Below are 26,102 nucleotides of genomic sequence, written 5' to 3'. Positions count from 1 at the left end.
GATTGTGTTTTTGCGGTATTCACTCTTTGTCTTTTGCATTTGAAGCAGTTTAATACTATTGATTTCTCTCAGTGTTGGTTCTTGACTGCCTTTCACATAATCTGCCAGAGCATGTTTCTCTTTCCTTACCATTTGTTTCACTTACAGAAGCCCTCTGCCTCCTGATTTTCTGGGCAGGTAAAGTCTGTCGACATCACTACGTGGGTGTAATGAGTAGTGGATTGTCATCAGTTTTCTTGTTTTTCTGTCCAGATCATCTAGCTCTGCTTGTGTCCAGTTCACAATTGCAGCAGTGTATCTAATGACGGGTATGGCCCAGGTGTTGATAGCCTTGATTGTATTTCCACCATTTAGTTTGCTCTTCAAAATCTTTCTGTCTCTTTGGATATATTCTTTGCTGACCACATTTTTCACATGCCCATGCTGCTGCTGCTGCTGCTGCTTCCTCTTCCTCTTCCTCTTCTTCAATGAGCCACTATCCCACAGCATTCCACTGACACAGTATTCATGATAACCGGTGACATAGTAACATACTTTTCTGTGAAAAGACAAACTGACTACAGAGAAGAGGAGTAGATGCTGCCACAGAAGCTATGGAACCTCCACCATATAAGATACGTTCTGGGATTGTAGTGTGACAGGAAAAACCTGTCAATAGCCCCTGACAGCTTCATCATAGAGAGAAGTGGTAGACTGGTAATGGCTATAAAAGCATCATGTGTTAGGGACTATCACCAAACATGATAGTCCTGCTACTATGCCTCCGTAATACAAAATCCTGTGTCTCTTCTGCTCACTTCCTGTCACTCTGTGGAAATGGGTATAGTACCACCACTCTCCAAATCTACTAAGCATTGCTGCTGGTGCTTTAAAAACTTACTTGCTCCTAGTAAAATTACCGATGACTTTGAAAGTCAGCAGTTACATCTGTTTTACCCATATACAAAAGTAATTCCTGCGGGCGCTAGATTAGGATTATGAGGAGTTTGGGAAGGAGATTTATCTTTTTTGCTCTCCACTTCATCCCAATTCAAACTGGGATGATTTGTATTGCCAAAAATCTTTTTGAGTCAATGATTTTTTTGGCAGTAGAACTTGCAATATAAATTGGAGATTTACAACTATCAGTTTGGATTGGGGCCACAGCAAAAAACAAAGGGATCAAGTCTCTTATCCTATCTCCCTGCTAGTCTCTTAGCACAGATTGAAAAGAAACAAGAGAAGAATTGAAAAATATGACTTCTAGCTACATTCTTTAAAGTAATGTTTTATTGGATTCTCAATCCCCATGCAGGTCCGCTGCTGAAGACCAATGTCCCCATTTTTCAAAAGACAGGCCAGCCTAGATCTTAGGCAAACTGAATAATTCAAAAGAAAATGACAGACTACAATCTATTCCCCAAAACAAGTCCACCAGCTTCAATGGATTTAAGATTAGTTCTCCAATGAATAACTTTGAATATTGAATGCACTCATTAAAAAGAAAAATCTGTTCACAGTGAGTGCATAAAAAAGGAACTGGCTTTTAACTGCAGCAAAAAAGCAGGAAAAGATGAATGGCTAGATCTGGCTGAAAAATTATGAACCTCATTTATGTACTTCGGTATTAGCCTAGTGTCAAATTGTATCCTTCAGTAAAAGTCTGGCTGTACATAACACATCACCAGCCTTATTGTTGACATTGCCATTGTCCTTCATTCTAAATGTGTGTATGATACTTGAATGGTAAGATTTATTTTGACACAAAACCAATGATTTAGATAAGAAGAACAGAAAATCTCAAAAGAGAAAACCATACAATCTTTTCCACTAACTCTCTCTTTTTCTTGCACAGACTGAGGTTTCCAGAAATGTTTGTTGTAGTAGATAGACAGTCTCATAGGCAATATTGCAGTAGCCACATAAAACAATGGTATTATTGACTCACTTTTAAAGAAGTGTGATATTACTCCTTTATTTTGGAAAGAACAATAGACATACCTTGTTGTATTTGAATGGTGTCCTATAAAAAGATTAGCATATTGTGATTTCATTATGGTACAGCATAATCCCTCATTGGTGCCACCATGAAAACTAAAAGTCCAGCATATTTTAAATTTTTAAGGATTCACAGGGTTTCATTTTAGGTTAATTTACTTTTGTTTTATGTAATTTAAGGTTGCTGGAGTTTTTTTCTCTGTTGGCCACCTACATGGACTTATTTCTCTGTTTAATATCCCACACTATCTCTTAGGGCTTGAGTTGTGTTGAAGTAGTCTCCTGGAATTCTTGAATATACTTTACTAAAGGATTTTAATGGTAATAAGTTTACTAATACTTGGGATAGGTTTGATTTTGCAGTTTATAAGCTTATCATAATTACAGTCCTTCAATTAAATTTATTCAGCTCTTCACAATATTTATTATAGTTACAGCTTTAACTATTAACCAATACACTGGTCAAAGGGACACGGTTTGCAAATAATTGGACAATAATGGTCTGATAATATATGTATGCATTATGGAGTTTAATTCTTACATTACTTTACATTTACTTCATGATAATATATGTTGCTTTTGCAAAATTGCATATATTACATTCAGTTTCATGATGTAGTTGTACACCATATGTCATTTTTTACATTGTTTACTTAGTAACTTTGCTTGGTTTTAGCTTAAGAATTCTCTTATTTTAGCTATATTATTCTCATAATATTAATTTATATTCATTTCTTCATTATGTTTGATTCTTTTTAAAACTTAAAAACTTAATTTGTTTCATTAGCCCTTGGTGTCTTGGCTTCTTAATTCATAATGCTCACCAGTGGTTGGTGAGTTGATGAGATTACTAAAAAAATATTCTTATTTCTCATAAGAAAGGGAATCTTGGTAGATCAACACACTTCTATTTGAAAAAAAGGGTCAACTACATTTTTGAATTGTGGGTTTTTGCCCATTTTGTCAGCTTCTGCTGGCAGTTTCTAGCAATTAAGCAGTACTCACACTCCAAGGTGGACGTAGCCAGCTTTATTGCTCCTACACACACGAGAAAGAAAATAACACTACTGATTTTCTTATTATCTTCAGACCCTTTTAAAGTACTCTTCCCTCCTCCCCTTCCAAACCCCTCCCCAGCCTTCTCCAACTCCTGTGAACGATTTCTCCTGATTATCGCTTCCTCACAGGACTGCTCTCCTCCTCCAGGTTTGTTTGTTAACGCCGACCTTGCTTCAGGTATGTTGGCAGGGGCAGGAGTCAAATGCTTGTTCTTCCAAGCTTTGAATCATGTCCTGACATGATGCCCCCCTAGAAAAAAGAAAGAAACTGCAAAACCACAAGAAAGAAAGGAAAAACAGTATCAACGTTGCATGGTAACTAGGTATACAATATTATCGTGGCTTATCAGGGTACTTCAGATGGAATTTCTTGACCACCCGTGACGCCCTTACATCAGAATGATTCACCCATTCAGGGTCAGGAAAGCCTTTCCACAAAATTAAATATTGGAGTTTCCCATAATGTTTTCTGGAGTCCAAAATGTCCTTGACCTCAAAATGTTCTTGTCCCTCCACCATGATTGGTTCTGGCACCCGAGAGAGAGGGTGCCATTTGTGTTGACCCAGCACTGGTTTGATTAGGCTACAATGGAAGACAGGATGTATCCTTTTAAAGTTATGTGGAAGGTCCAGTTTCACAGTCACCGGATTTATCTTTTGCACAATAGGGTCAGGCCCCACAAACTTGGGGCCCAGCTTTTTAGAGGGCTGAGAAGATTTAAGGAATTTTGTTGACAGATACACTAGATCCCCGATGTTAAACTTCACTTGAGGTGCCCTTTTTTATTTGCATACTTTTTATATGATTCTTGTGCTTCATGTAGAGTTTGTTGTATTACTGGCCAATTCTCTGAAATTTTAAAACTCCAGTCCATTGGTGTAGTAGATTCTAGCTCCCCTTGCCCCAGTTCTGGAACTGGCATGGCGTCTTGTCCTGATACTGCCTTGAAAGGAGAGACTCCCGTAGATGAATGTACTGAATTATTGTAAGCAAACTCACAAAAAGGCAGCAATGACACCCAGTCATCTTGCTGATAATTGGTATAACACCTTAGAAACTGTTGCAAAGTCTTTTGAACTCTCTCTGTGGCTCCATCCGTCATGGGATGATAGGCTGAGCTGAGAGCTTGTTTGGTACCTAATAGACGTAAAAAGGCCTTCCAATAGTTAGCGGTGAATTGTGGCCCTCTATCTGAAATTATCTGTTCTGGGGCCCCATGTAATCTATAAACGTGCAATAGCAGCAGGTTAGCTAACTGCTGTGCAGTTGGGAGTCGCTTTAATGGTACGAAGTGAGCTTGCTTAGAGAATAAATCTATCACAGTCCATATCACAGTATATCCTTTGCTGGGGGGTAGTTCGACTACAAAATCCATGGCAATTTGTCTCCAAGGTTTACATGGGTCAGCCACTGTCTGTAAAAGTCCCATAGGCTTCCCCACGGACTGTTTGGATTTGGCACACACCACATATTCTGTTACATAGTCCTTTACATCTCTTCTCATTCCAGGCCACCAAAACTGCCTGTTCAGTAATTGTAAGGTTTCTTGATGAGTTCCGACCCTCATGGCCACAAAATCAGTTTTGTACTCCACTGGGGCACCTCCTGCTTTGGTCCCATCTAATTGTGTAAACACAATGGGGGAATCCAACTTTTCTAATTTTAACTCCAGCTTCTCTGCCACTACTGGGGAGATCAGACATCTGGTACACCCACAGTCCACCAGGGCCTTCAGAGACACAGCTTTCTCCTTCTCTATATTGGCCAGAACAATCTGTAATAACATCATTTCGCAGTCATTACTCACCAGCGGCTCTGCGCCCCGAGAGTTCCGGATCTGCGGCTGGGGCGCCCTCACTGCAGATCGTGGGAGTTTTCCTCCAGGTGTCCCAGTTCTCCCTCGTCCTCACCCGACTCCACTCCAGGATTGGGATCTGCCATCCAGTCGTCCTCCTCTCTGCCCACATTCACCCTATCTCTTCCAGCCCATCGGGTTGATGCCTGCCGGGGCTTCTCCTTCCCTTTGTCGGGGCGCTCTGATCTACTTCCCCTCACTGGATTCTTCAGGCAATTTCTTGCTAGGTGTCCTTCCTTTCCACACACGAAACATCCATAATTTTTTCCTCTCCATTCCTGGCTGCTCATGCGCTGCCTGGGAGGATACCGGAGCCCTCCTGCACTTGCCGCAGGTGCAGCCGTGTTTCTACCAACTGTAAAATCCTTGGCCCGCTTTTTCACTTGCTGTTTTATTCCTTCCACTTTTCCAGCTAACAAAATCCAGGACTCTAAGTCCTCTGGATCATCACGGTATAATGCCCATTCTAGAAGATCTGGTCTCAATCCTCCTTTAAATAGCTCCACTTTAGTGGCAGCTGACCATTCCGGGATTTTACCTGCCAATGACTTGAACTTCAGTGCATACTCTACAACCGAGTTATTCACTTGGCTCAATTGCCTAAGCTGAGTCTTTGCCCTTATCTTCACTAGAGGGTCCTGGAACCTCAGCTTTAAAGCTCCCAAGAAATCTTCCAACTGGTTAAGCTCTGGGGCTTGAGTCTCATAAAGTTGCACCATCCAATCTGCTGCTTCTCCTCTCAACTTTGCTCCCACTGCATGCACTCGGGCTGCTTCTGAGGGAAAAGTATGTCCTCAGTCCACCATATAATATCTCACATTGGTCAGGAAATAAGATAGCTCCTGTGGGTCCCCTTTAAACTTTACCTGCAGCTCTCCTCTGGCAAATCCTTGTCCAGGAGGGATGATGGGAACTCCTCGCCCTGGTGGCAGCATCGGTGGAGGCCAATTTATTCCCTTCTGTTTGTCTTCTCTTGGTTCACCAGTAGGTCCCATGCTTTTAGGAGCCCCTCCTTCCACTCCTGCTGGGATTTCAAAACCGGCACTTGCAGCTGACTTCTCTATACTGCCCACAGGTTGCACCCCTTTCCAATAAAAGGAAAGCTCTTGTAGCATGGTTTCCATTGAATCAACCTTGGATTCCAAAACTCGAAGGCGCTGTGGGGTCTCATCTCCATGCCACTGAGGTGGTGCTCCACCCTTCCTTCTCACAGTCACCCCTTCTGCACCAGTAGCAGGGAACTGAGTAGATGTCCACTGCGTGCCAGCAATTGCTCTGCCAACCACTGTCTCAACATATGGGGATAACAGCGTTCCTGCCCCAGCTGGAGAGGCCTCTGTTTCATCCTCCTCACTCTCCCTGAGAGCCCGTTCCAAAGACATGGTTTGCTGGTTCTCTCACTGCTATTCAGGACAAGTAGTAAAGTGTGAGTAGTGTTATTATGTCAGCTTCTGCTGGTACTTTCTAGCAATTAAGCAGTACTCACACTCCAAGGTGGACGTGGCCAGCTTTATTGCTCCTACACACACAAGAAAGAAAATAACACTACTAATTTTCTTATTACCTTCAGACCCTTTTAAAGTATTCTTCCCTCTTCCCCTTCCAAACCCCTCCCCAGCCTTCTCCAACTCCTGTGAACGATTTCTCCTGATTATCGCTTCCTCACAGGACTGCTCTCCTCCTCCAGGTTTGTTTGTTAACGCCGACCTTGCTTCAGGTATGTTGGCAGGGGCAGGAGTCAAATGCTTGTTCTTCCAAGCTTTGAATCATGTCCTGACACATTTCTCCACCTGGATCCCAGGTTTAGGGCAGAATCCTATTGCTTATTTTTGCTTGTATAGCTATGGGCTACATGAAAATAACTTTCTTTTGACTCTATTTTAGAAGGAATCATCCAAGTCCTCTTCGTGAAATGATTTTGTTTCAGTTGTACAATAGTGGCAAAACAGCTAGTGGACACAGCCCTTTCTTCAGCTCTAGCAACCATTGATTGGACATATGGGATGTTAGGAGTAGATTCTTTATGTCTCTAGGAGGTTCTTATTGTTAGGGACTCCTATCATCATAGATGGTTGAAGTATGCTTGCAGAATTTCATTTTCAATCATTATCAAAAAGGATCTCATTTTTATGTTCCTACTTTCAGAGAAACCCCTGAAACCGAAATTTGACAATGTTTCACAATGTTTTACTCTATAACCTGCTTTAGCTGCACTTCTGTGACCATTTAACTGAATGTCCCCTCCTATATGAATGACAGTATATCTCTCTAATTTACAAAGATGTAAATCTTTGGCTATTTTGTCTTTACATATAAGGACAAATAATTGCAGTCATTTTGTTCCCCACTACAGGAGAAAATGAATACTCCTCCACAATATTCTCCCATAATCAGACATCATAAAATGTTGCAGTGGAATTCCTCAGAAAAATATACATGGATTTGTGTGCAGCTCCTCACCCCGCCACTGTGTTTTCTGCACAAAGGGTAAGCTTTCTATGCAGGAAGCAGTGTTTTATGCACAGAAAACTCATTTTGAACATAGAAAACTGTTGTGATCAGAACTGGTATATTGTTTTCACCACAGAATAAGCCCTCTACAACATATTTGGATATCAAATATCTGATAAATAATATCCAGGCAAAAATTATCAATGGCGTATTGTTATTGCTGATAGAGTTTTCCATCTTTTACCCAAGAACAAATCATTATGAATATTCTTTCCATTATTACTGGTAAGCCTGAGTAAAAAGATGCTATTATATGCTTGTTCTGATTTTGGATTGCTTACTGTCTTCAGATTAGTCCCCATAGAAATAGAGTATAGATTTACATGGGCCTTTGCTCTGATTCCATCAGATTGCTCCTGAATCAACAGAGGTCATTCACCTCTATAAAATGTAATTAGATACATTTCAGTTAGCAATTAGATACTTTTGTTTTAATTCTGTTTCTTTTTTTAAACTAAATGAGTGGTTAAGGAATATTAGGATGGAAATACGGCATGCAGATCACTTGACATTCCTGCTGGGATGGCAAAATTGCCTCTAGTTAGATTTAAGTACCTACTGTCACTCACATGGATAATCTAAGAAGGCTTTAGAGCCTGAGATTTACACAGAGAGAGAGACATTATAGTTGGAGATCCACTTGTTGTGTTTTCTTACTGGAAATTCTGAGTGTAAAAAATTATAACTATATAGTCATATTTAATACATCAATGTTGTATTTTATCTTTCAGGATTAGGATCAGGATTGAAGAAGACATTATGGATGACCTGGGTTTATTTTAAAACATAGTTGGAGGGGAGCTGATCATTTTAACCCATTAGTCAGTTTTTAACCTAACCTTAATGAGTCAAAGATGTGTGGATATGGGTTGTTCTTTTCAGTGATAACGATTAAGTAGATTCTCCCCAACATCATACCTTTTCCACTTGAGGATCTTTCTGGCATCACATCCTTGCTGCCCACCCCAACAAAAGAAATTGTGAGACATCTGGTATGATAACACGATGCGAAACACATCATAGAGGATTGGAAAGCCTTTGGGCCCCTTCCACCCAAATATCAGACTTTCTTCATCTGCAATTTCTTCTGCCTTGAGTCATTAGGACAAACATAGCTGTTCCCCTTGGAATATTGGGCTTGGTTTACCTGTTTGCCATAATGAACAAAAAGTGGCTGGGGAATGTTTAACTGGATATGCTGGAATTAATAGATGGTTGTAAGCAGGCAAAAAAGGTAGAATCTGAAACCCTTAAATTGCGTAAGTGGTGTTTCTTCAGGCTGTCTTTTTGGCTCATGGGGCCCAGGGGAAAACTGGAGGAAAACCTTTGGGCTTGGTCTGCATAGCAGCCACTGCTTTAGCCATGGAGATTGAGGGGTGTAGGTGGGGCAGTCTTTCCTTGTGACTGAACAGTGTGTACTATAGAAATAAAGTCAGGCATCTTATGGGCTATTTATTTGCTATTTGCAAAGGAGGTTGGACTTTGCTTTATATTCTGGATTAGAGATGCAAAAATACTAAAATGTGGTTGAAAAACACGCTTTTTGGGTGTAGGGAAACCATGATGAAAAGACTCCTGGACTGAAGAAGACTTCTTCCAATTCGTGACTTGTTCCGTGCAAAGCTTGTGTGCGATTATATTCAGACAAGAATCATTTTTGGTACAGAAAAGGATACTTTCTGCATGTAAAACAATATTCAATGTAAAAATGTTAATTTTTCAGCAGAAGACTTTTCTACACAGAAAATTCTATAATTGGAGATTTATTTTATGTAAAACTTGCACATGGTTGATTTCTATAGAAAACAACATTTTTGTACTGGAATTAGTATTCATCCATTGAAATAGTATTTGCCACAAAGAAAATGCTGTTTTCTCTCCAAAAAATATTATAAATCAGTTGCACGTTTTGCACATATTAAGTCTTGAATTGTGAATGGCCTTCAAAATCTTCATGGCTTTTGAAGACTTTCCTCCAGTGGGAAAAAAACTGTTGAAATTAATCATTAGTATTTTTGAAAGAAGAATTATAACCCCATTCTGCACTAAAGAAGGATTCCATTACTAGTCTCCTTTCTTTATTTTCTATTGTTGGAGATACTAAATGCAGTCTACTTCATTCACGTGGATCCATATAGACAGTGCCTAGTGCTATTAGTCAATATATATACTTTAGCTCATTAGTCTTTTCTATCTAAATTAATTTTTTGCTAGAACTAAAAAATGTAAGAGTAAATGGGAATACAAAACAATGAGGAAAAAATTGACCCCCACCCCCAGACCAGTAAAAAAAAACCCAGTTGTGAATAAGTAAGGGCAATGGAATAGCAGCAATGTTGTCAGGAAGCATGCAATTTATCTTTTTTTTTGACAGAGAATTCATTAGTATTTGAAAAGAAGAGAAAAATGCAAACTAATTCACCCATTCTTATTTAGAAAGTGGTACATGAAGATGTGTGCCATTGATCTGCTTGATACAGATATTTTATACTAACTGATCAATGATGGACAGGACATTTAGAAATCATGTCAACTGATAAAGGTTAGAACAGACCAAAGACATCTGACCTCTCCAAAATAAGATGGATGATTAGCTGTCAGAAATACAAAAAGTGCTGAATAGGAAGTACCTTATGCACTAATAAAAATGTACCTAGAACTATAAATTGTGAGTCATTTGTAAAAAGACTCATCATAGAAAGGATGACATAAAGCAACAAGCTACTAGAATTAAGTAGACAAAGGACGGTTATGACCAATCAATTATCCATAGTTTGATGGTAGGTTAACATGTTTTACCCCCTGCAAGAAGCAGGAAAATCTCATTCAAAGCACACCTGATGGATGGCCATCTGTTGGGTGTGCTTTGAAAGTCAATATCAACACTGAAATACAACACCGCCTGAGCTCTGTGAGTGCAGCATTTTTCCGTATGAAGCAGAGAGTGTTTGATGACCGGGACATCCGTAGAGATACCAAGGTGCTTGTTTACAAAGCCACTGTCCTCTCAACCCTGCTCTACGCCTGCGAAACGTGGACTGTCTACAGACATCACACCAAACTCCTGGAGCGTTTCCATCAGCGTTGCCTCAGGAAGATCCTGCAAATCTCTTGGGAAGACAGGCAGACAAATGTCAGCGTGCTTGAGGAAGCAAAGACCACCAGCATTGAAGCGATGCTCCTATGCCATCAACTTTGCTGGACTGGCCACGTTGTCCGAATGCCCGATCACCGTCTCCCAAAGCAGTTACTCTACTCCTAACTCAAGAATGGGAAACGGAATGTTGGTGGGCAGGAAAAGAGATTTAAAGATGGGCTCAAAGCCAACCTTAAAAACTGTGGCATAGACACTGAGAACTGGGAAGCCCTGGCCCTTGAGCGCTCTAATTGGAGGTCAGCTGTGACCAGCAGTGCTGTGGAGTTCAAAGAGGCACGAACGGAGGGCTTAAGGGAGAAACGTGCCAAGAGGAAGGAGCGTCAAGCTAACCCTGACCGGGACCGCCTTCCACCTGGAAACCGATGTCCTCACTGCGGGAGAATATGCGGGTCAGGAATAGGTCTCTTCATCCACCTAAGAACCCACCCCCAAGACACCAAGGATGGAAGACAATCGTCCTCGAGCTACGAGGGATCGCCTAAGTAAGTAAGTGCTTTGAATGAGATTTTCCTGCTTCTTGCAGGGGGTTGGACTGGATGGCCCGTGATGTCTCTTCCAACTCTATGATTCTATGATTCTATTATTCTATCCTGTGTTCAATTCCCAACATCTATAGTTTAAAATAGTTACAAAATTTTGGAAAAATGTCTGCCTTGATAGTAAACATGACTTCTGTTGTTTAATGGGGAAAAAAACAAAATGGAGGCTTACCTAGCTTCAGTATAGAAAGCCAGAATGACATACTGGTTTGAACATTGGACTATGACTCTGGAGACCAGGGTTCAAATAATTGCTCAGTCATGAAAGCCCACTGGATAGTCTTGGGCACGTCACACAATCTCAGTCCTAGAAAAACCATGTGATAGGTTCAATTTAGAGCTAACCATAAACTGGAAATGACTTGAAAGCACACAACTGATAGATATTTATGTCACTTGCAGTAGACAAGCAAGAATCTTGCCTCTAATAACAGTAGCAACAGAATGATTTCTCTGTCTTGTCCTAAAAGATTCCTCTGAAAGTAAAAAGCTTAGAATAACCAGAAATGCATTTGTCAGTTGAAAGACAAAGAACTCAGTAATATTTTTATCATGCTTTCTTTAGCCTTTGAATATGTTTTTTTAAACATTTATGCTATATGATGTTAGTCTTTAGGTTGCAATTTATTATTTGGTAAATCAGTTGATCATTTCTGATCTCAGGATAGTTTAATTCTAAAGCATTGTCTTGGGTACAGCTGATTGTAAGCTGAAGTCACTCCTGTTCTAACAGAGAAAGAGAAGCAAAAAACACAGCAACAAACCTCAACAAAAACTATAAAATATATATTATAAAAATATTGTAGCCCAGTTTCTTTGTAGTTTAATCCATGTTTAAGGGTGGGGTGTGTGTGAGAGAGAGAGCGCAAAGTTTCAGTAACAAGAATTATTCAGATTCCCATAGCAATTCTCTTTTATAGAAATGTAAACTTCATGGACTTATATTATAGAGATAATAAAGGTTCATAAGAGAAGCGCTTCTGAAGCAATTGTTAATTTTCATACTGTGTTAACATGGTCTTTATTTATTGAATAGAATATGGATGGCATGTGTGAGTACTTGACTTATGTGAATATGGTATTGAACATGGCATGACTAAGGAGCATGTGAACAGAGGCATTGGCAGGAAGAGCAGACACAGGCACATTATCATGCACAACTTTGTTGTCATTTCCTGTCAAGTTGACTTTGACTTCTGACAACCCTGTGAATGGGCAACTTCCAAGAACCCTGGTTAATAGTTGCCCACTTTAGGTCTTGCAAACAGGGCTGTGGCTTCCTTGATTGAACTGATCCATGAAATGAGTGACATCATCTCATGATACCTCTAGAATACAACAGCTTATGTTTAGTCATCATGGGTTTCTAGTGAGAGCTCATAACTAATTTGATATAAGGCCCATTAAGCCATGCAAATAATGTCTGAACAAATTTTACCAAGAAAACTCGATTATAGATTCAACCTTAGAGTTGGCAGATGTCAGAAACTACTTGAAGGCACACAACAATGAAAATTTTAAATGTAAAAGTAAATATTTCATAATAACATCTTTTAACATTGAAAGGGCATTTGACAAATTAAATTGGACTAAACTGTTTAAGTTTCTGCACAGATGATTATGAGAGACATTTCTAAAGACTACGCATTCATTATAAATCCCTCACAAAGCTATAGTTTGTTAAGGATATATTCATTTTTTGTCTATTACTATTGAATCTATCACTAAATAAAAATGGCTCACTTTAGAAAAGTATCACTTTCTAATGTCAAAAGATTTTGCTAAATTTATTTGGAGATGATGTGGTCTAATTCCCTCTCGAAAATGCACCAGGTATTAAATATATTCTATAAATTTGACTAAATACCGGAAATAATTTTAAGTAGTCCCAGATTCTAAATTTAATTTTTAATGAGTGTAATTAAATTGCTACTGCTACTTCTTAAGCCACCTTTAGTCCCTATATCAGGAGAACAACAGGATAAAAACACAGTAAAATATGCATACTAATGTTCTAGAAATATACTATGTTAATTATTTTCACAAAAAACTACATGTCACAGATATCTGCAAATTTTTATGCCCATAACCCCATCCTTTAGATTAAAGGATAATATGAGCAGTAAAAATTTGAACTATAGCCTTCTAGCTGACATCTCACAGCAGGAGGAAGAATTTCATAATATTTCCAAGATTCCTGTTAGCTTCCAAACTACAATCCAGTGCTGGGATAGGTAGCATTCAGGTTTAGCAGCCGTTACTTTGACTTCTTTGTCACCATGAGACTTATTTTATCTACTTCTCTCCCTACCTCATGCTTCCCTTGTCAGATTGCTTGAGAAATTCAAATGTATGCTGTAGAAATGATTGATGGAGGCACATATTCGACACACCTTTTGCCAGACTAGCTCTGTGGAGGATAGACAAGCTAGCTAGACAGCAACCAATTTATTTGAAAGACGGGTTGCAAGGAAGAGAGTGGGGAGGGGAGATTGTTTCATATAAAGGAAAATCACAGTTGTCATTTGCTGTTAATGTTTATAATCTATAACCACTACTGATCGAATGCATAAGAGGACATCTCCTTTGGCTGAAGCACTGTAACCTAGCCAGATCAGCAGTAGTGCTATCTGGCCTCCCAATTCCAGGGATTTCTGGATGAAACTGATTATCTAGATCCATTTCAATCTGGTTTCAGGCCTGGTTATGGAACAGAGATAGCTTTGGTCACCTTGGTGAATGACCTACGAAGAGAGCTAGACAGAGGGAGTCTGCCCCTGTTGGTTCTGCTGGATTTTTCAGGGGTTTTCAATATCATTGATCATGGTATCGTTTTGGGTCATCTCACCGGGATGTGACTGGTAGACAAAAAAACCCAGATCCTGAAGGCCAGTATGGGCTGTGAATAAAACATAACGGAGAAGGGGGGCAGACCTAAAAGGAGTGATAAAGTAAGAATCTATTAAATAAAAGGAACAGGCCCTAAGAAGAGAAAAAGCAAGGCCTCCTATGCTCGTTCCATGAAAGGCCAAAGATCCAGAAATATAAATGAAATTCCCGATAAACAACACAAAACCTCCAAACTATGTGGTTTCACCATGGTGTTGTCCACCAGCCCCCTTTCACAAGCCTAGATGGGGCCAACCAAGTCCTGTCCTGTCCTGCAAAAAAATAAAATACAATCAATAATTTTAATTAAACAGCTATGAGCTACAATGTAAAATAAATAGGAAAAAAATAAAAAAAAAATGGAGTGGACCATTTGTGTGGCAGAGCTATAAACAAGTGCTGCCACAAACAAGGCCCAATACCCTCATTGTAACTAGGACTCCATTCAACGTTCAGATGCATTCCCTCAAGCATAACTCCTTAGCTAAAAAAAAAATACTAAAAGAGGAAGAAAAGGGAATGACAAGGACCTTTATCAACTTCAGTTCTACCCCCTGCTCTTTTCATCATTACACATTTTAGCATGGCCTCTCTTCATTGGAGGCTGTCAAAATTGTCCCCCCAGCTACAATGAAGAGTGTTGAAAGTGGGGGGGGGGGAGCGGATTGTCATCTTTTGATGTTACATATGTCATTTTCTGACTAAAATGGTCTTGTGGAGCAAAGAAATTTCAAATGTAATTTCAAAGGAAAGAGAACGAGACTGCTGAGATACAAATTCACCAGGAAGTTCCAGTCTGTCGCCAGAGGCTTGAATAGCGATACAGGCTTCTTATCACACTCATGACTTAATTAGTTAACCAGGACATTTTGTTGCCCAGAAATGTATAGATTTCCAACCAAAAAATATGTGGGTGTCCTGCTCCATTTAAGAACTGCCAACTAGATAGCTAAAAAAAAATGCTGATGGCTTAAATTCCTCTTATATCATTGAGGGTTACTATCAATGCTTTCTCCCGTTACATTTTCCATCACTCCCTATGATCACCAGCAATTATATGTGTTATCAATATACCTGGAAATCTTAGGGAAAACACTTAATGGATCTGTTCTTTGTAGTTCTAGGACTGGTATCCAGATGGTTATGCCAGTGCAAGTACTCTTTCTGGTATCGTAGTAAGAGTTATTTGGAACCTCCTGGTGCAAGGTTTTCCACAAAATGGTCAAGGGAATCTGAACAGGTCCTCAGAATAGCTCTGCCTCGCAATGTCTACTTGGCCACTTGAGCTTTGCCCAGTACTGTCTAGTTGTCACTAAACATCCATGGAAGAAGGCGAAGTCGTTACTCCCCAGACCTCCAGAATAAGGACACTGGTGGAATTTTAGACTCTGCCAATAGCCAAATAGGATCTTGGCCAAGGATCTTGACACAATTGTGAATAATTTGTTTTGGCTGAAACCGACCTACCTGCACAGCTACTTTTTTGGCAAACCCTTTTTAAAACGAAACAAAACAAACAAAAACAAAAACACTAATAAGTTTTTGGATCCTTATATGCTAATGCATTCAATAATTGTGTTACAATGGAAATGATGTTTGATAATTGTGTTATGATGAAAATGACTTCAGAGCTTGTGTAGTCCTAAAAGAGGGTGTAAATGCATTAAGCAAACAAAATGATAAGGATTGCATGACAAATTGTGAGTCGGACCTGATAGCAGGAGGGGGAAAACTCTTGTCTCATTAAATAGAGCACAGGAAATCATGATTGCCAGCAAAATGAAAAGAAAGCATTTAGTTTAGCTTGGTTTGATCAAACTTAAAAGAGCTAAATTTTAAAATAAATGACAAAATAGAGAAAGCACCAGCCCCAGGGCACTGCATGGAATAGCAATGGTGCAACTCTTTCTTTTTAAAACTGTGCTACACATAAAAGAGAACAAATATATCTGAGTCATAGCTACTTTCAGTTCCCCTGACTCTTTGCTGCTTCCTTTCAGCTTTGTTTTCATTAATAGTAGTATAATTTAATGCACTTTTCTCAACACAAGGTATCAGCATATACAAGCTGTATAAAATACTTGTTGACCTGGTGAGCTGTTTCTATTTAGGAATATTTAGCCCAAACCACTGGGAGAGCAGCTCAGCATTTTTCCCTTATCAGTCCCTTCAAGCCACTGGCCTAAATAGTGATTACATCAAAAGAATAATTTGGAGAAACCTCTGAAGGCAAGAATTGCTTTGAACCTTATTATACAGTACCAGTAAGATTAATTTGCTCCCATTGATCTCCTAAAAACTGTTGTAATGATGCTGGGCTGACAAGTTAAATACTTCGGGAGACTTTTAAAAAATGCTCATTATCTTCCTTGAAGGGTGATGATAAAGTAGCAAAGTGAGGAAGCTCGGCTTAACAGTAATTGAATAACGTCTGGCCATCAAGACATCCAGAAGTCCTTCTTGTGAATGTCTGTGATTGAGCGTGTTAATTATTCACATTGAGTTAGGATGAAGAGAATTCAAATAATAATTAATGGGTCAAGGGAGGGAAGCTCTGGAATCTTCTGCCCTGTTTTATTATGAACTATTAAAGATACCTGGGGTTGAATGGGTGCAAATAAGATCTTGTTGTAGACAACATAGCCCTCAAGCCAAATCAGCTGTGAGCTGCCCCATCTGAAATGAGGCCACCCCCATTAAGACCCCTTGGCACTCTTACTCACTCCATTAGCATAAAGATGATTTCCACAGAACAGTTTTATGCCTTTATTACTCAGACTATTATCTATTCGCTTTGAACTACCAGTATTTGAATATGAAACATATGTAATGTTTAGGGAAATCTACAACCTTGGACAAATGGAGTTTTTTTCACTCTGTTCTTCTATTTGTTCACGGGGCCTGTAGAGTACCATCAGATGACGCTGGCTTGGCCCCACCCACATTCCCCCCGAAGTGGAAGGGAAACATTACAAGATGCTTCCCCCTCGACCACAAGGAGGAAAGTATTTTTTGGGTAGCTCCGATGGAGCTATCTGCACTTTCCTCCCCTTTTCCCCATATGATGGTGGAAAGAGCGGTGAGACAACACACATTGTTGCCCTTTCTCTCATATGATGGGGACAAGGTGCCAATGCGCCCTGTCCTCTTCTGACCATATGATGAGGGAAGGAGGGAAGGCACATGGGGATTCATGAGCCACCCAGCATGCCTTCCGCTTTGCTGGTGATTGCTGGTGAAACAGTACAGCTCCAGGGACCATGTGAAGAGGTCCCTAGTGACTGCAAACAGTAATGCAAGCTACAGATATACAGGCACATTAAAATTAATTGCAGTTATTTCCCCCCGAGAGCTATCACTTGGCCTGGCTTACGCTATGACATAAGAGCAGCATTTCGAGTTAAGAGCTAGTGCCATTGTTCAGCATCCTAGTCTCTAGGGCAGCAGAAAACAAGCTTGCTCCCTCCTCCCTATGATTTGCCCTCACATATTTATACATAGCCGTCATGTCTCCTCACAGTTTTTTCTTTTGCAGGCTAAACATGCCCAGCTCTTTAAGCCACTCCTCATAGGGCTTGTTCTCCAGACCCTTGATCATTTTAGTCACTCTCCTCTGAACACATTCCAGCTTGTCGGGCTGTGGCGCAGCTGTTGAGCAGCTGCCTTAAATCACTCTGACCATGAGGTCATGAGTTCGAGGCCAGCCCGTGGCGGGGTGAGCACCCGTCAATTAAAAATAAAAAATAGCCCCTGCTCGTTGCTGACCTAGCAACCCGAAAGATAGTTGCATCTATCAAGTAGGAGATAAGGTACCACTTATAAAAGTGGGGAGGCAAGATTAACTAATTTACGACCTGGAATGAGGAAGTGCCGTCAGTGTGGATGATGAAGCAGCTGCTCCCCCCTGTGGCCAGAATCGAACATCCCCTCAGAAGAAGGTTAACTTGCCTCTGCGTGTGTCTCTCAGTCTCTGTTGATGTGTTTATGGGCATTGAATGTTTGCCCTATGTGTGTTATAATGTGATCCGCCCTGAGTCCCCTTCGGGGTGAGAAGGGCGGAATATAAATACTGTAAATAAATAAATAAATAAATAAATTGTCAATATCCCCCTTAAATTGTGGTCCCCAGAACTGGATACAGTATTCCAGGTGTGGTCTGATCAAGGCAGAATAGAGGGGTAGCATGACTTTCCTGGATCTAGACATTATACTCCTATTGATGCAGGCCAAAATCCCATTGGCTTTTTTAGCTGCTGCATCATATTGTTGGCTCATGTTTAACTTGTCCACAAGGGCTCCAAGATCTTTTTCACAGGTACTGCTGTTGAGCCAGGCGTCCCCCATTCTGTATCTTTGCATTTCATTTATTCTGCCTAAGTGGAGTATTTTGCATTTGTCCCTGTTGAACTTCATTTTTTTTTAGTTTCGACCCATCTCTCTAATTTGTTAAGATCATTTTGAATGCTGCTCCTGTCTTCCTAGCTTCTATTAGCTATCCCTTTCAATTTGGTGTTGTCTGCAAACTTCTAACCCTTCATCTAAGTCATTAATAAAGAAGTTAAACAGAACTGGGCCCAGGACGGAACCCTGCGGCATTCCACTTGTCATTTCTTTCCAGGATGAAAGGAAGCATTGGTGAGCACCCGTTGGGTTTGTTCAGTTAACCAATTACAAATCCACCTAACCATAGTTTTGCCTAGCCCACATTTGACTAGCTTGTTTGCCAGGTCATGGGTTACCTTGTTGAAGGCCTTATTGAAATCCAGATACGCTACATCCACGGCATTCCCTGTATCTACCCACCTTGTAACTGACAAAAAAAGAGATCAGATTAGTTTGGCATTACTTGTTTTTGATATATCCATGTTGACTATTGCCGATGATCACATTCATTTCTAAGTATTTGCAGACCACTTCCTTAATGATTTTTTTCCAGAATCTTGCCTGGTATCGACATGAGCATATAAGAATGGAAAAGATTATATTAGGGGAATTCTTCTTATAATGTTATATGGGTGATGCTAGCCATTCAAAGGTCATTCCAAATTAAACTGTCATATAGCTTCTCAACTCTTTCTGAGTATTTCCTACAAGATACCTCAAAGGGCACCCTTTTAGGTCTGGCAAAATTATTTGCAGACACTCTGCATCCATCTTACACAACACAGAGATATGCAGAGAGGGGAGAGAGAGGGGGGGAGGGAGGGAGAGAGAGAGATACACTAATTTCAGCAAAGTACTTGCTCACTATTTGGACGTAGCAGGAGCTACATTTCTTCACATATCTGGAAAAGAAAGTATTTTTGTGCTTCTGTGTTTATAGACATCACTATCATTATTCTCAATAATAAAGAAAAGAAAATCCTGCCAGCCACAACACTATTACCCAGTGGGGATCCTTGCAAAGAAGATGGAAGGTAAAGCTGTGAATTTTATAAAGGCAAGAAATAAAAATTGTAAAACAATAAAAGTCTGCAGGAATTTTTACTGAAAGGTGTTTTTAAAAGTATATTTAATACACTGTGAATAAAACATATTCTTGCTAAAGGACATATCTTAGATGTGAAAACTGAGACATTAAATTGCTCTGTGAAATTTTGTTCATTATCAGAGTGGGTACAGTTGCTAAGGTTTTATACTGAAATGTCCATTTCCCATATAATCCCCTGTGTATTTTCATTTCTTCAAGCAGATATCTTCTCAGCCTTGTGGGTTCTCCCTTCGAAAAAAGAAAGGATGTATTTTGAAGTTTGCATGAAAAGTGTCACATCCTTCAGTTTTCAGGAACCCACTTACTTATGTTTTGAGTATGTTATTGATAAACCTAGAAAAGGTACTGAGGAAAGGAGAAAACAAAAGGTAGGCATATGAAAATTGTAAATCTCATTTTTGTTGCATTTCTTTGAATCCACAACCTTCTCCACCCATCTGTGTATCATGTGGAATTGAACAACTTTTTTTCTTCCTAGATAGCATTTCTGTGTCTTTTTTCAAAATGTACTCATTTTGATACACTTTAAAAAAATACCTTAGATACTCATGTATAAATTGAAGACAGATTTTTGGGCCAAAATTATGGCTTTTTATATAATTTGTGAATAGGTTGAGAGTCATTCTTCATACACTTTTCCAATATTAGTGTGTATATATATATGACAATGGCAGGTGTCAATGGGCCACTTTCATTTTTCTTCAGCTCTGAGGGGGACTACCTTATAATGTCTCCTTGGCAACAGGGTAACAGTGGGCAAGGTCTTTTTGTGGCTCTTTTCCTTTTCCTCCCTTTGCCTCATACATATGTCACTTATACAGCAGATCAATACAGTTATGCTGGCCACATGACCTAGAAGGTGTCTACGGACAATGCCAGATCTTTGGCTTAGAAATGGAAATGAAAACCACCCTCCAGAGTTGGACACAACTATCAAGAAGAAACCTTTACATTTTACTATAGTATATGGCCATGAGGGGCACATGTGGCTGCACATCAAATGTTCTCCTGGGACCCTTTCACACTAGAAAGTTTCAGCAATATGAATCCACTTTAAACATTATGACTATATTCTATGGAATCCTAGGGTTTGTAGTCCAATCAGAAGCACCAGAGGAGCCCTCAGGCTGAGATTTCTAAAGAACCCTCCTGAACCAGAAACCCCATCATTCTGTATTGTTGTGTTGTAATGGGGTAGTATCAAAGGGCCCTTGGTAGCTTGCAAGGTAAAATGAAACAAACAAAACTGATCATAACTACACTGTAGATGCAATGAAATGAAATAATTAATACACCACTTAGAGACTGTAGTTTTGGTGCAAAAATGGCTTTTTTTCCACACAGAAAACTACATTTTTTATGCTGCAAATATCATTTCTACCTAAAAAACAAACAAGAAAACATTCTGTCCCATCTTAGGATCCTCTTTGTTAGGGTTTTTCAATGCTCAAAAACTTGATTTTGAATTGAATGTTTTCAAGTATTTTTTCCATCTCTCATTTCAAATAGTTTCCTCTCCAAATATGTAAGAAAAGTTTTTGCAGGGGTCAGCTTGTGGCTCCCATGTTATTGAATAGTTCATCTACCTTGTGTTTTAGTCTGAACTATATTGAATCTGTCTATAGAAGATGGAATAGCATTCAACATCACAGATAATTGCTTTAAAATCTAGAGTACAACAGATTCTTGATGGCATGGAAAACACAACTATTTGAAACAATGATTTGGGTTGTATGTAATGCAACCCAAAGTCAATTATTGATGTTCTCTGCAAAGAAAGAAGATGAATATGGAAAGGATGCATTTAGAGCTTATTTAAATAATCAAAGCAATAATGACCTGCATGGCTATTTCTAAAGGTCAGAACTAATCAGTGCCATCCATACAAGTTTTCTCTTCCTTCAGTATTATTTTAATAGCATTTACCATTATCATTGAAAATAAATAACATTTTATATTTAAATCTCCCTCATTGAAGGATAGATTGTCTCATTCACCTTTGTAGTGGGCAAATGAAGGAATGAAAAACTAAAATGCAATAAAGTAAAAAGAGCTGATATCTGTCTTCAGAAGAAGGGCACTGCAGGATACAAATAAGCAAAACATGGGGATGAAATGAATTGGAACTGAATGTATTTGCATTGAGGATTGAACATGATGTGCTCAGTGGGAAGGCAAGAAACACTTGACTGAACAATAGAAAAATAAGTTGAATATCCCCAGCAACATTTCTGCATTTTTAAAAATGAGTTTCTGTTGTTTGGACTTCAATCACATATTTTCCCTAATGCTGCTAAATCAGAGTCAGTATTTTTCTGCTCCCAGGTTTGCATTCCTCTTAAATGCTTTAACAGAGCAGTCCTACGCGTGTCTATTGAGTCCACTGGAATTTATTTCCAGTATAGGCTTGCAATCTGAAGCATCTCAATATAAACAGAGTTTATTTTTTCATAATAAGTAAAAAACATTTGGGAATCACATGGCTTGCCTACTACATGTAGTTGCCAAGGTCATTTTGTAGCTCCCTGAGCCAGCGGGGCATCTCTAACGCAATCATCCCTTTAGGATAGGAGTGGACAAAGTTTGGCACTGTCTTCCAGGATCTCCCATGGAACTCCACCCCCCCCCCCATCTGATCCTCCAACCTCCCCCCAAAAACTACCAAACAAGCAAAAGAGAAAAGGAAGCAAAATGGTGGCAATAAGTGATTTTGTGTGATTGCTGGCATGAATATGTATAGCCCACCAAAAGGACGGGAATAATGCCTCTGCTGTACCTCAGTTGCCTACCCTGCTTTAAGGTATTCAATTCTTTTTAACAGGATACAGTGCCCATGTACCTTGCCTCGTGTGTAATAAACTCTGAAGAGTATTTTTGGTGCATAGAGGGCAGTAAAGCTGGAAAATTGTATCAGGAAATCTTGTAATTTTCCTTTTCCTGATTTAAAGAATAATCTTTCTAAAAGGTTACCCCATACTTTAATTTTACCTTAAATGTAACCATCTCTGTTAATACTTTAGCACAATTCTTATTGAAACAATCATCATGATTACAAAACTCTAAAGGAAAATGAATTTTCAATTGACATTAAAGATGTCAATGTTAGAAACAACCCCTCAAGTTTAGCATTGCCCATTGAACAATTCAGGCCAAGCCTACCTAACTGACCACATCCCTTCCTATGAACCTGCATGAGCACTGAGCTCATCAGAAGAGGCCCTACTCCCACCACTGTCCCAAGCACAATTGGTGAAAATGAGAGAGAGAGAGCCTTTTTGGTGGTTGCCACACAGATCTGGAACTCCTTTCCTAAAGATGTTAGAATGGTTCCCTCCTTGCTATCACTCAGGAATCAAGTAACAATTTCCTTTGGAAACAGGCCTTCCCTGAAGGAGAATAATAGTGCTGAAAATGCCAGATCAATCATGTGCAATATTTGAACTGAAATGAATATCTTGCAATGGACCCGACTATGGCCTAAATGAAGTGATATTAGATGGAGTTTTAATCCATTGAATATTTAATTGTGTTTTTGGTTAGATTACGTTTAATGTGGTTTTTATAATTTTTATTAGATATGATTATATTTATGATTATGATGTTTATGTTTATTGTATGTTGTGTCTTTGCTTTTTATATGTTGTTCGCTGCTTTAAGTCCTGATCCAGGAGAAAAATGGGATAGAAATAAATAAATAAATAAATAAATAAATTGCATCCAGATTTAGTCATACTTAGAGTGAGCCTATGGAAATCAAAATATTTGAGCTCTTTGTCTCACTCATCGTAGTGGATTTACCCAAAGTGTGACCAAATTCATGTTTTTTTATTTGCGAGAAACCCACACATTCTTTGTTTGTTGGTTCGTTGTTGTTTTTGTTTAAATATTGTTTAAATGATCTTTGATAAATGATCATGACCTGGAATGGGTCACAATTTTATTTGGTTCATTAGTTTAATCAGAACTTGTTTAAAATTACAAGTTTATCTGTAACTCTGACAGAAATTACTTGAGGTTTTTTAAAAATGATTTATGAACAAGGAAAGGGAACACTCAACATCCATCCATACAGAGGACTCTTGAGTGCTTGCTTACGTCTCTCATCTCTAGTGTTTTTACATTTATTTTTAAAATTAAAAATTACATCAAAAATCAAAGACATGTATCAATAAAAGAAATACAGAGTAGAAACACAAAAAAACCATAACAAAGAAAACAGAAAGAAAAAGAATAAGTAAATGATCTCCGATCTATCCTTACCTGGACAAAAGAAAACAACGTAAGTTTCACCCTCTAGGCTTCCCAATGTTGACTCCTTTTTCAAATAACCCCAAACCCCAAATTATTCCTTTAAACTCATCATTGGCAAGTCCTTCTCTTCTTCATGAAAAAAGGGAACAAAATATTTCCAGTCATTCGATTTTTTCCCCCAATGTCTCTTCTTTTAGTAAACAGGTTAATTTGTCTATATCTGTGAAGTCCATTATTTTTATCATCCAATCCTCTGCTGTTGGTATTGCTGAGCTCTTCCATTTCTGCACATAGAGCAATCTGGCTTCCGTGATCATGTATCACAACAGTTCATCATAGTCATTTGTATCAGTCAGACCAAACAGAAAAGTCTCAGGTTTTAACTGGATATTTTTCCCCAAAACTTTCTGGATCACTTTGTGTAATTGAATCTAGTATTTCTTGGCATGTGTATATGTCCACCACATATGGTAAAAGGACCTCAATTGCTGTTTGCATTTCCAGCAAGTGTTGGAAACATCTTTAGACATGTTAGAGCCCTTCCAGATAGGCCTGAAACACAGGACTTATTTCACTTTTACCCTACTCGTCCTAATGACGCTTCAGGTAAAAGCAAATTAATCTTACACAAGTTCTATTGATTTCATGGATCTGCTCCAGTTCCACCTGGCAGATAGAAAATATTACATATATAGGCAAACGACATGATAGACAGAAGACTATTTTGTGAAAGGAAATTATCAAAGAAGTACTCAAGGCTGTAAACCACCCACAGCTTTCTGAAGGCACAGAGTCTAGCGATAAATATTGTTCTATGAGATGCTGACACATGTTACTTTGTTCTGATTGTGTGATCCTAAGGGAACCTGATTTAGAATAGGGGATGCAATAAATGTGAATGTTGTTTGTTTGTTTTTCAGCTCTCAGAGTGAAAGTTGTATTAGCGGAGCTATGGAAAGTTACCCTGCATAAAACAACAGAGTTCTGAATTGTGGATCCAAACAATTGGAGAGGGGAGTGGGGAGATGTTGTGAAACATGACATTCGAAGAAACCAATTTTGCAGAATAAGGATGAATGAGCTACTATAGATGTTACTGTTCTTATTGTTTTATCTTGTTATATTTTTAACCAGTTTTATTGTGTCTCACTTTATGTGTTCCAGATGTTGCTGAAACAACCCACAGCTCCAAACAACGTGGCAGTGTTTAGAGGTGGAAGGATTTTAACAACTTTTGGAAGGCCATTGATTCCTAAGCTCCACATTATGAGTTTTTATATTGAAATACATTTGTCATTATAAAGCCCTTACAGGCCATTTACAGGCATCATTTTGAAACTCCTCAAATTTCTCAAATAACTTAGTGTTATTCACAAACCTAGCCGCCTCACTACTTACTTTTCCTAACTGCAGATCATTTCTTAACAACTTTAAAAGCATTGATCCCATTACAGGACAATACCTCTGTTGTGTGAACTTTCCATGTTGTCCTACCTTCTATTTCCTTTTCTTTAACTTGTTTGCTGAGAAGTTGTATTATGGAACATTAATAGGCTAAAGAATAAGACCTCTCCTTTCATGACGACTATGCTGATTCTGCATCAGCAATAATGGTCCTTCTGTTTTAATCGTATCCAACTATTTTGGCCCACAAGGCTGCATTTGAGGCATGCTGAGCACACAGGGGCTTCACACATGCAACAAGCACACAAAAACATGCAATTTTTCTTTTCTGTAATACTTCATTAACAAGCTTTAAAAGCTCACATCAGTTATTTTCATGTGTATTCAAAAGCAAGCTGCAATGCAATAGATTTCTAAAACACACAGAATGTATCTCAATATATTCAAAGAACAAGACAATTAAAATGCAATTGTCTATGAAACTTCCCAATTGCTGATTACTGATTGGAGATAAGAACAGGTTTCTCAGCTTAGCATTTGAAGAGAGTTCAAATTATTGAATTCACATTCAAATTATTATTCACATTCAGTATCTTTTTAAAAAATACATTCTCATTCTTCTGATAGGGGAAACACTATCAAACTGGATGAGGAGGACAGTTGAGAGAAGTTCCCATGGATGAGGTTTACAATACTTCTGCCAACTTTATAAATAAGACAGAAAATGGGGCACTTTTTAAAATACAGTAGAGCCCCGGTTAACTGAGCTCTGGTTAACCGAGGCTCTGGGTTATCCGAGGCGCTGCCGGGAGTGCCCCTCCCTTTCCTTCTCTCGAGTTTGAGAGAAGGAGAGGGAGAGGAAGCGCCCAGCGATCGCTGCTGCCTAGCAGCAATGGTGAGGTGCTTCCCAAGGGGCAAGGCCTCGCCCAGGGACGTCCCTGGGTGAGACTTCTGCCCAGGCAAGACCCT

At 39.1% G+C, this 26,102-nt stretch overlaps 1 long non-coding RNA gene across 1 annotated transcript; it reads left to right on the top strand.

The window, feature by feature from the left end:
• Nucleotides 1-6,372: 6,372 nt before the first annotated feature.
• LOC103279423 (uncharacterized) lies at nucleotides 6,373-25,677 on the top strand. The gene is made up of 5 exons (XR_506780.3): nucleotides 6,373-6,608; nucleotides 7,245-7,378; nucleotides 19,311-19,404; nucleotides 19,680-19,846; nucleotides 24,894-25,677. It is a non-coding gene; the product is annotated as an uncharacterized LOC103279423 (long non-coding RNA).
• The last annotated feature ends 425 nt before the right edge of the window (nucleotides 25,678-26,102 follow it).

Source organism: Anolis carolinensis, chromosome 3, assembly GCF_035594765.1.
Source record: "Anolis carolinensis isolate JA03-04 chromosome 3, rAnoCar3.1.pri, whole genome shotgun sequence".
In the NCBI taxonomy this organism is placed as follows: Eukaryota; Metazoa; Chordata; class Lepidosauria; order Squamata; family Dactyloidae; genus Anolis; species Anolis carolinensis.
Note: the sequence above shows the minus strand (reverse complement) of the source record. Positions and strands in the feature narration are given on the sequence as shown.